General features: G+C 36.3%; 1 long non-coding RNA gene across 1 annotated transcript; it reads right to left on the bottom strand.

Annotated features, from left to right (window-relative positions):
* Positions 1-325: 325 nt before the first annotated feature.
* On the bottom strand, positions 326-10539 carry LOC148820176 (uncharacterized). The gene is made up of 4 exons (XR_016094221.1): positions 10409-10539; positions 9589-9637; positions 9305-9330; positions 326-881 (listed from the first exon to the last, which is right to left on the bottom strand). It is a non-coding gene; the product is annotated as an uncharacterized LOC148820176 (long non-coding RNA).
* Between the last annotated feature and the right edge of the window lie 1585 nt (positions 10540-12124).

The raw sequence follows: 12124 nt of genomic DNA, 5'->3' as shown, positions 1-12124 counted from the left end.
AGAACAGCTTCACCAGGAATTGGCACACGGTCACTAGGTTCTGAAATATTTGCAGTCCAGTCCCATCCCATTTTTCCAGAAGGATGACCTTCAATTGAGGTTATGATGAGGGGTAATCATGTGTAGGATTGAACTGCATGTTTTCTTGAATTCCAGGAGTTTTCAGTAGGGTTGAAATCCGGGGACAGGGAATGTGTTGCAAGTCTTTGTATAATTAATTTTTTAATGTCCTGAGCATGTACATTTTAGTACATGCCTGAATGAACAATTACAGTGCCTGCTGCTAACATCGTTTGTTGACCATCAGTCACTGTTTTGTCTAAGACAGCTGTAAATATTCACCCTGTCAGTGCAAAAGCTTTTCACAGCTTTCCAATCTTACTAAATAATAAAATGGTTTGGCTACAAAAATAGGACTGCTGCTTTCTGGTGAATGAGTACAATGTTGACAGGATGTTTAATTCTTTGTATACTGTATAAATTATTACTTTTATGGGTTTTACTGCTTTACCAAATGTACAGACAAAAGAAAATGACATCTTCTTGCACAAGAGAAACCTAAAACAGAGAAGTGTATAAAAGCAAATCTTCATGTGATGTGTTTTAATTTTTTGAATGATGTTATAAAAGTCTGAAGTAACACTTATACACTTCTGCTTGTCATTACATAAAGGGAAAGCCTATACAGTGTGCTGATTAGAAGGACTATAAACATTTTATTTTTTCAGTCTTGGTTGTGACGTACAAGGTAATGAAAATTGAGCAGGTTTCCCCTTTCATTATAATAATCAGCTCTGGAAGAATTATAAGTTACAAATGCCAGGGAAAGGTCCATATGACATCAGCAAAATTCCAGGGCATTAGCTCCTATGAACGGTGGCCTGTATTGAGAGACAGAGGGAGGATTAACAGATGTTATTCCCGTCGGACATGAAAAACATTAGCTCTTCATAACAATAAAGCACTCTTTTGATTTTCTTTAAAAAAAACCAGAAATAACACTATGTATCTCAATTTCAATTTTAAAAGCATATTAAAACCTGAAACTATACGGTAAAAATCATTCCAGTCATTCTGTTCTCACAAATTCAGAATTCATCCTGCAGTAATGAACAAGAAGCTCCAGACCCGATTAAGCTGGACTCTCACTTTTTTCTAACACACTATATAGTTTAGTCAAAGCACTGAAACTCTTTAGAGCTCTCTTGTAAAGGCAATGAAGAAACTATGTATGAGAATCATTAATCCATTTCTCATTGTAAATTTTACATTTGAAAGATGATTTAAAATTAATTAAAATTATTGAATAAACCTAAAAATGTTGCATACAGCAATGTACAGAAACCTTTCCTTAATAATTCCCCACTTATTTACAATACATGTAGTCTGCTTCTTCTGCAAGCATCCACTGAGGCTAGTTTCAGAAAGTACAATCTCTTTTAATTACAATAGAGCTTTGAACACAATTTCATGTAGAGCTCTTAAGCTAGACAGCAGCAAAATGAGTTAAATATGTACATTTTTATTTTTCCTTATTTGTGATTTAGTGGATTCTGAAGAGAAGGAAATACACAGTAGACAGTGTAAAGAAAATGTGTGTCTGATTAGGGCATGCTTTCTGCTTCGTGTCAATGATAATGCAAGGTTTATGATTAGAATTTGATTACAGAATAGCCACATTTGTTAATTACTATTTGCGTTTTGGCCTGTTGCAGAGGTAGGGTGAAGTTTTTTTTCCCTGTTTTTGATGGGCTAAAAAACAGCTGGGTTTCATACAAAGAAAAAAAGCTTAAGCTGGTGCTCCTAACGAAGTCCGTCTGCTATAAAGTCTTTCGTATTTTCATTAGCCTTACTTAGGTAATTGATCAGAGGGATCTGTCAATTAATTGCGTCAGCTTTGGAATGAAGCTGTGCCAATAAAAACATCAGGAGTGACACACAGCAGCAGTGAAAAAGAGACTTATAAAAGGGTTGAGGCTCCCGTAATTCATGCCAGCACTCTGACGTACTTGACATGAGGTCCTGGCGGCTGAGGAAGTGCTAGATATAACAATTCATGCACAAGCCTGCCCCAGCTCTGGCTGCAATTGGCTAGAGTTCTGACGCAGACACAGCCCCCACCCCTCCCCCCTCCCTTTCAGCCTTTTTCTGTGCCACTGCGATGGTGTTTTGATTCATGTGCCTTCTGCAGGGTTATGCTGCAGCCTTCAGTCATGCAGAGTATTTCACTGAAAAAAGCGTCGCCAAGAATGAGCTTCACCTTTCTTTTTTTTCTCTTAGAACACAACCTTTTTGTTTGAGTCAATTCTTTGCTGTTTGCATTTGGACGTGCTAGAGGGATGAATAATAGTGACATCAGGGGAACAGAGATCTAGCTGTTGTCATACTGTACCTTTAGGTAGAGTATGTGTGTTCAGATCAGTGGCAAACAATTAATGCTTTGCCTTAAGTGTGAAAGGACAGCAAAGCATTTTGTGGGTTTATAAAAGTACATGAAGACAATGTGGAGTACATAAACTAACATTATTTACTAAGACAGGGAGATAGTTTGTACTTCATTTGGAGAACCTTCTTTCAAAGACCGAAGATTTACAATGTCACATTGCAGCTGTACTGTAAATGAAAAGGTAATATTGACATTAGCCTCTTAACAATGATATAAGAGACATGGTTCACACTTTACTGCTGGAGAGAAATCAGAAGCTCAGGTTTGCGTAGAACAGTGGAAGGATTAAATATCCATTTACATTTGCAAAGAAAATGACAGAAAATATTAATAGAAAAAAATAAAGAATCCGTGAGTGCATTTAACCCCACATTTGTTTAAGAAGAATACAGCATGAGAAATAAAAAATGATCAGGTCATTCTATAGGTTCCTTTCAACTCATACATCTGGCTCTGATCTGGGGACTCTGGTGTCCTTCCACAGTCCATAGATAGTACTGGAAAGTAGAAAGTACTGGTAGGCTAATTGACTTATGTAAAAACCTGGCCCTGGTGTGAGTATGTGTGTCTGTGTTTGTGTGTCCCCTGTCCAGGGTGTATCCTACACCCAGTACTTACTGTGATAAGCTCCCAGCCACCATGATCCTAAATTACATAAGCAGTCATTGAAAGTGAAGTGATTAGATTTGAGGACATTTCTCTGACTTTCAGTCCAGATCACATTCATACCACTAGATATTGATGAGACAACACTTCTCAACAGTTTTAAACAAAGTAAAGGTTAATTCGACACTGAAATGTAGAAAGAAAAAAACAAGCTGTTTCAGCTTCAAGCCTTATAGGTATGAGTGAGGGTCAACAGCCGAAATGTTGCATTTTGACTTTCTACTTTTCAGTGTGGAATCAACCTTTACTTTTTCCTTCGCAGTCAACAGACGCTGACGCAGCTCCCCATACAAGCAGCTTTATGTTTAGCTGTAGATGTACAGCAGCTCAGAATGGATCCCTGTAGCCAAGTGGCCTGATTCCTGCAGCCCAGATTAATTCACTCCATAGTCCGCAGTAACATCTGGGCTGATGTGAAGTTCCACAGTAGGTCTGATGCCACAACTGGGGACTCAACTTATCTTGAACTAGAATCATTGCTGCTGTCATGTTTAATAGAGTGTATTATTGAACTGATAACTGCAAAATGGTTTACTGCCAGGAATGTCTCTTATACCCTTTTGTCTGTCTGTCCATCCTTCCATTTTCTAAATGCTTTATCCAATTTAGTGCAGAAGGGGAGCCATAGCCTATCCTGGCAAGCAACGGGTTCAAGGCAGGACACACCCGGGCTGGCCTGACACAGGGCAGACAGACACACACACACACTCACACCAGGGCCAGTCTTTACAGAAACTAATTAAGCTACCAATATGTCTTTGGACTGTCAGAGGAAACCCACAGGAACATGGGGAGAACATATAAACGCCACACGGATAGCTCCCCGGGTCCAGAATTGAAACCAGAGCCGCAGTGCTGCAAGGCAGCAATACTAACCACTGCGCCACAGTGCTGCCCACCCCTCTGCATTATTTTAAAAGTTAAAGATGTGCCATCTGATAAAAGAGTAAAACAGCAGCCATGTATGAAGCACAAGCTGGTCTCTTGGAAAGAGCAATTATAGATAAATTCCTTTTTCCACTTTTCTCATCTGCTCTGAATTAAACTGAAGGATGAATCATAGGAAAAGACAGTGGGGAGGATGTGTTTTACAGTTTGCATTGGAATACCAAATGCTGTTTGAGGTGTCCTAAAAAGTTAAATGGATCCAGTCCGATATTTCAATTTATACTGTAATGGAAATTACATTTTAAAGAGGTTTTAGGCTTTTAACTTTCTTTTATTAAATGAACATGTTTGGCATCTTTTGATATTACTAGATGTTATTTAGACATTTTCCCATTTAAACCTAAAATTGGGAGAATTATTGGATGAAGGACTTCAATTATGTTATGTATGATTTTCTAATGCGATTCTGAAACTACATTTTTTTGTGTATTCTCTATGTAATGTAGTACAGGGCATGTTATTGGTGATTTAATTGAACCAGAATGGCTCTGATGAATAATGCAATGAAAATACAAATTTTGTGCATCATATTTTACATGGAAACATATAATGTTATAGTTAAAATAATAAAATGTTAAAACTTATTTACTACATTTGGAGATGTATTATTATTAAGTAAAGGTATAACAATATGAATATTTGTATTTCACATGAACAGCAAACAATGCTATAACAATGCTATAACACTGCAATAATGTATAGAATTACAATTAATACTACTGTCTTTTGCTTTAAACTCTGTTCAGGGACATCGGAGAGATGGTACATGCTGTAATGTTTGATGCAAATGATTGTGGTGCACATGCTTTGTAAATAAGTAACAGTGTGCACTTTTACGATTCACATTTATTTTCATCTATACACCCTCTATATGAATCATAAAGGTGATCTTGTCAGGCAGCATGCTGTTAATCATACCTTCTGAAGGATTTTGCATTTAACTCATAGAATGATCTCTTTACAATGTGGAAACCATAACAAATTGACATCTTTTGCCAAAAGATGCAGCATGATTTGCACAAATTACTTTTTGTAGCATTTTACCCTGTCTTCAAGTAGGCTTTATTTTTGTAAGGAATCCCACATGCTTCTCAATGTTTAAGTGGTCTCTGTGTTTATTTCTGAGTAAAAAAAAGCACTGGGAAAGCATGGAATCTGATTATTAATGGATGGCCTGTTCACTTCATAATATAAAATACTGCTGGAAGCAATTCTATGAAATATGTGTAAAATCACAATCTCTCTCTCTCTCACAATCCAGCTCTATTCCGTTTTTTGTGTTGGAGATCTGTTCTTATTTGTCTTATTTGTATTCTTTTGCATATTTTTTGTTAAAATATTGTGTCAGAAGATACCATGGAATTTCCAGTGTAAGCTCTTCCAGTCTATATGCTGATTTAAATACACAGCTTGACTTTTAAAGGAGTGGTAGAAGTTGAATTTTAATTTTATTGTACAGGGAAACCCCAAGCGCACAGACTTAATTGCCACTGTAATTTCTTTGAAGCAGTTTTCTTCTTTGGGAAAAAAAAGCTTTGGTTAATAAAAAAAAGGGAAAAAAGCTTTTTTATGGTCAAATGAAAATCTAAAGTTTTCTGCAAATCCACGATTCAAACATTTTGTTGCAACTTTACATCATTGTTTTTTATAGTTCAGCATTTAAACCACCAAAAATAGGCTTACCCAGTCTTGTTTTCCGTTCTGTTTTTTATGATGTGGCTGTGGATGGGCTGTGAGTCTTGCATGACTGGGCTTGGCTGGTGTTACGAGTTTTCTCTGCTGTGCGCAGTGTGTGGCCTGAATTCTACATTTTCCTTACTCTGAGAGTGCAGAGTCTTCTCTGTGTCTTGTCTATCTAGAGCATCCCATCACTGTCTTTCTCTCAGAATGGCTTGCAGCACACACAGGAAATCCTTTAGTAGCACTTTGAGTGTCATTTTCTGGAGTCTCAGAGGAGTCTCAAAGCCCTTAGAACAATTTTGTAGCTCATTTTAAACCATCGGCTGTTAAGCTATTTTTAATCATTTTAAATCCCCATTATATCTGTTTTGCCGAGCCAAGTAATTCTCAAAGCATTTCATTTCCATGTAGCTTCATGTAACTGATGAAGCAAACAATTAAATCTACTGTTTCAAGTGTTGGTGTTGGTGTTGGTTTTTAAAAACAATCTGCTGGAACAAAACGAGATGCTATTTAACGATGATTAAATCACGATTGATATTAATGTGGTTAGTGGGGTAGTTTTCACAGAGGCTCCAGTATTTTTTTTCTCTTATAATTTAGTGTCTTTAGAAAAATTAAATTGGTTGTAGTTTTTTTATTAGGCCCAGAGTGTGTCTTTTTAGATATACAGGATTCACTTAGTTTCCTACATTCAACATTAACATTCTTGAATAATGGGTTTAGTTTGTGGTTAAATATTTGTTTACAAATTTCAAACATTTAAAAAATTCTTAAGTTGCTGCCATATTTCTTAGGAGATTGGACCTAAAGTTGGTGGCAGAGCAGAGAATGGGGGTGTTTTGGGATGAAAAATTCACTGTAGCCGTCACACCATCAGTTCTTCTGATGTTATGACAAGCAGTCATGCACTGTAATCTGAAGAACTAAGAATATTGGAAGTGGGTGTAATATACCATTGTACCAGTCCATAAATGGCACTCCTGTTAGACACATGTTTATAAAAATAGACACAATGGCATCAAATTCTTTTTTGTTCCAAACTGCTTTTTATGCTGTGTACACCCTTTTCCATTAACAGTGTTCACTTAAATTACTTTTTTAAAAGGATAACAGGTAGTAGAATAAACATCTTTAAGTAATATTGAACCGCAGACTGTTGTAGTCTTACGGATAAGACACAGATAGTAGAACAATAAACATTATATTTATTTTTCACTGAACAGGGTTAATGGTCCAGAAAACATAGAAAACATTCTGTGCTTCATACGAGTGACTGATTATACTCAGTGGTTGAAAGAATTTGGCGGTGTTAGGTAAGTCTCATTATGAAATTGTACCTCAGTCAAGAGGTCGTCACTCATCAGTGACAAAGCTGGTGTTGAAAATATTCCTTTTTCCTGTTTGTTTCAAATACCGAACATTTCAGGGTTTAGATACTGAGGTACAGTACAGGGCAGGAATGGGCAAATATTCTCTGGCATCTACAGTATATAGAAGCAAAACCACCATCACTTTTCTTAGCCATAAGATACCCATACTCGCCTATGTCTATAGATTTCATTCATTTTCCTAAAAGAGTGAGGACTGATGAAGATAACTCTAGATTCAACACATAAAGATAGCTTGGCCCTTTCAAGGATAAAGAGGTTTCAAAAAGCATCGGCACTTCATGAATAAAATAATTGATCAGATGTTATGTATTGGATGGCATTTCTTCATCGATAGCCTCCCTGTTGTGCAACACACGCACTTCAGTATTTGCAACATTTTGTTTGCCACAGTTGCACTGGCTCAATTCAGAGCCCGAATTGCACAACTTGCTGGATATCGTGATCTCTGGCACTTTTTCGGCCTTAGAGCCTCCAAAGAGGTTTGTCTTGGCAGGTGGAAAGAACAGGATGTGGTGCACATTTTAAAGTACAGTCAACTTCAAGTGTTGATGGTCCCCAGGGACCAAGTCTTGTCCACTTCATTGAACTTGGGCTGACAGTCACCACTACGTACTGCATACAGCATGTTGTTGGCTTGTCACACAACCGAGAGAAACTGCACAACGCTGGGGTGATCAGCAGCACTTTGAACAGGCTGCACTCTCTGAATCTTTGGAAAGCATGTCCTGGTGAACCAGAGGGCTGTGCACATATAATAAACATTACCTGCCCACTGATTCATTTTGGCTATGAGTTGCCTATATTTTCCAACACACACTTGTGGTGTTGCAGTGTCATGGGTGCATAAAACAAATTGCTGGGCTACAGCAAATCTTTGTTAACAGCTTTTTTATTATTGGCTGCTGATTTTGCGCAAAGCAATTTCCACATTTATCCAGTTATACAGCCGCGCATTTTGCCTCTTTATGGCCTGATTTTTTGTTTTTGTGTAAAAAAGTGAGAAGTGCTCATATATCGTAGGAATGCTTCCTTTGATAGAACAATAATGCAAAAAATGTTTTCATTATTGTACAATGGTTATAGGCAGCAGGACTTATAAGACTTGATAGGTCTCTCTGCAATCCGTGCGTGTATTGTTTTATTAGATAATATTTAGTTTTATTAGATATATTTTTCAAGGATGATGAGTGAGAAACAATAAATTAATCAAATAATAATTCAGCGACAGGTAATGACCTTTGGGCCTATTAAAGACTCAGACCAGTGTCCACCTCAGTTCTACAGGCTAATGTTTCTGACTTTGCAGTACCGCCAGGCCAGAAACCCAGATTCAGAGATCACAGAAACCCAGATTCAAAGATCACAGAAACCCAGATTCAGAGATCACTTTTCTGCTGGTGGGACCTTGAAGTCCCAAGGGACTATAAAGAGTTTTAAGCTAAGTACCTTGCTCAAAGGCAAAACAGCAGTATCCCCAACTGGAATTTAAACCTGCAATCTTCTAGTTACAAGTCCAAAGTTCTCACCACTATACCACACAGCTATCCTAAGGGGCTTATTTTATTAAGGTTAAGCAACTATTTGTGGTTGACTTACATACACCCATTCACAGCTTTTCTTATATTAGACTCTTTGCTGCAATGTTCCAGCTAAATATTTGATATGTTTTAGCTTTGATCTTTGGAGAACCATGATTATGAACACAGTGGAGTTCCAAAACCACTAGTATTCCCTACTTTAATCCCACACCAAACAAAATCATCCACATTTTTGTTGGTAACAGGCTATGTATTTATTTGACAGTATGAATTATTATATCAAGAGGACTACATGTGGCTCATTCTTGGTTTCTGACACCTAAATCATGAGCACTGATTGTGGGGACTCCCTGTCAAAAATGTATTCACCTGGAAAAGAGATCTGCTCCTCTATAATGTATGAGTCAAAGTTAATAACATCCCAAGAGAAACAAAAACAAATATCAGAAAGTAAACTATAACGGAATATTTGAAACACAAGCAATAGAGAGCATTTTAAGATTGACGACAGTAATAATTTTAGTAGCTTAATGGTGAAAAACTAGTAAAACCCCAAAGAATTGTGGAAGATGAAAATAAATTACAGTACGAAAGTTTTTTTGACAGAAGCTGCATCAGTCTTTGGTACTTACTTTGGACAAAGCACTTGCAGTTCAATCTACAAGTAAAAGAACAGTGAAATATTATAGTAAATTCAGTTGTACTTGGGTAGATCTGTAGCTAAATCAAGTACCAATTCACTAGTTCTTGTGCTGAAATTGTGAAACAGTTATTAAAACCCATGGTCTCTAAAATAGAAGCAGAATAATGTTTTGACATTACATGTTTTGACGTTTTGACATTGTTTTGACGTTTCACTAATTCCCAACTTAATTAATGGAACTGTGTTCAAAAGGTAGCATGTAGCATGTGTTACCTTGCTGGTTGCAGTAGTTTTCTGCAGCATGATTGACCGTCTAATCTCTCTTAACAGCAAAAACAAAAAACAGAGGAATATCCTATCATGTTGAAAACGGTATGTTAAAAGAAGGTTTATTGTTGAGGTATATTTTCTTTTCAAAAAGGTACAACTATATATCTTTACTACCGAAAGCTTTGGCGTTTCTTTCCTCGTGTTATATTAATCGACTTCTCTCATTACAGATTTCAAAGGGATCAACACGAGGCGCGTCATTTAAAATTAACCAAGTAAACTGAAATGACAGTCCTGTACAATTATTTAAGCGTCGTATCTCCCTTAACATATAGAAGACTCTCTTAAAAATGTACTATTCAGATTTGCTCTTAGCAGTTTAAAATTCTTTTAAAACAGGTTCCAAATCTCAAGCAATTAAGGAGTTAAATGGACAACTGCGCTCGAGTTAAAATTAACGGACGCAGTATATAAACAGCTACTACAGTTCGAAATGTTTGTGGCATCACTAAATCTCCGTTCGTATTATTTAATTTCGTAAAAACAATTTGTCAAAATACTAACAATGCTCTCACATGTCAGTTTTATATCATAATGTCCACTTTTATGTTGTTTTCAAGACACACACACACACACAATTTCTATTACCGCATTACTTTCTAACCTACAGACAATGCATACACGATTGGAAACAAATGACATATATCACAATTGTCATAATTTATGTTTTCTTTACGTGTTTTGCGAAAACTGGGCAAATGTTATTATTTATAGTTAAATAATTACCGACTCCAAAGACAGGCTGAAAGGAATAGATTGTTACCTGCGTTTCCTGTCCCAGGTTGCGTTTCCACGGCCTGTTCTTTTCCAAATAAACACAGTCAATACATTTTCCTACAGTATTGCGTGTGCAAAACTGACAATGTTACTTTAGCCAACATAAATACAGCGAACTCTTTATGAGTTACTTGTTGCTCTCTGCTGACTCTGGTCTCGGGAGTTAATCTGTAGCTGAATGTTGTTAAGAGATCAAGGCTGAAATATTTCTAACGGTTTGGAGACATTGTAGGGCCTGAAAGACGTCAATGAAACGTCAAAATGACACAGGAAATCCTTTGTATAAAACCTCCCAGCAAAAAAGAAAAGAAAACGAACTCCTGTTATTAAAAAGTTCATAACTGCTTTCTGTTTAACAGTCCGGATTCTTATGTTTGCTCGGAGACCTACAGTACAAAATCCGTCGGTCTGTATTTACACAAACATCTCATTAAAATATTTTTATATTTGTGTCTATGCATTTCGAGAACTCCACATTAATAAAATAACACCATACAATTACGACTGTTATTACCAATCTATTTCTACCATTATAATAATAAACAAACCGGGTACAATACGAAATTGAATTCATTCCTGCTATGCATTTAAATAAACTATTTATATAAAAATGTTTGCCACAACAAAAAATCGGTAACATTTTATATAGTTATCAAAGACATCTCCCCTTCACAGTAGCGGTTTAAACATTTACAGTGCAGATTACATTTTCTACAAAATGAAATGAGACACTCCCTTTTTTTTCAGAAACGGGGAGATTTGACTAATTTGTGATGGCTGTCTTTACGGTATGTTAAAATTCGTTTCAGCGCCAAGCATAAATATTGGACTTTCTGGAAGATGAATGTGTTTTCTTTATGTTCTTTATGTTCTGCATAGAAATTCTTAACACAGACACAGGCAGTTAAACTGAATAACTTAGTTCTTCACCCGAAACTATCAGAAGTGTTTTTCGAGTTTGACCCAAACATTTCAGAAACTCGAAAAGCATTCAGTAGTTCTTCATGTTCTTCATATGAAGTTTATTTTGGCTTTACGGCTTTTGAACCTGACAGTTCTTAGTACATTATATAGTACATTATTCACTAGTAAGGAATGTTCACTGGACGAAAATGGACACTTATTAACTGTCATGAAAATATGTAATCTGTCAATTTGTGATTATGCTGTTTGATATTTTAGAAGTTGGCAAGTCGATATATGTTGTCCTGACAATCTGCTGTAAAAATATGTTGATAAAATCGCATTTTAGTAAAATATAATGATTAATAAGGCCTTATCACTTATTAGTGCGATCATGAAAGTAAGCGCAAAGCAGGTACTTTTTAAAATAGGCAGTAATCTGTTAAGGTCTCTGTAATAGTTATGCTACGATAATTCTTTTTTTTTGTACGTTGTTCTTATTTTTATATCATAGGAGCCATTATATCTTATGAAAACTGGACTTCGGTAGGTTAGTTATGAAGTTAACTCTTGGCGTTCTTCGTTGGTAGGTGTAACCTGGTTATACTTGGGTAAGTAAGGATGCAAACCCCTGACCCTTTTTTTAATTGAGTAGGATAAAATTAACAATCATAATAAGAATTTCCATTTTTTTAATTTTCTATTCATATGGAAAAAAAAGATGAAAACCAGAGACAAAACTCAAAGTTCAAATATAGCACTCCAAACATTAATGTTTATCATGCCTCAGTTCGCAGGG

Source organism: Atractosteus spatula, chromosome 15 (genome assembly GCF_055471065.1).
Source record: "Atractosteus spatula isolate fAtrSpa1 chromosome 15, fAtrSpa1.hap1, whole genome shotgun sequence".
In the NCBI taxonomy this organism is placed as follows: Eukaryota; Metazoa; Chordata; class Actinopteri; order Semionotiformes; family Lepisosteidae; genus Atractosteus; species Atractosteus spatula.
Note: the sequence above shows the minus strand (reverse complement) of the source record. Positions and strands in the feature narration are given on the sequence as shown.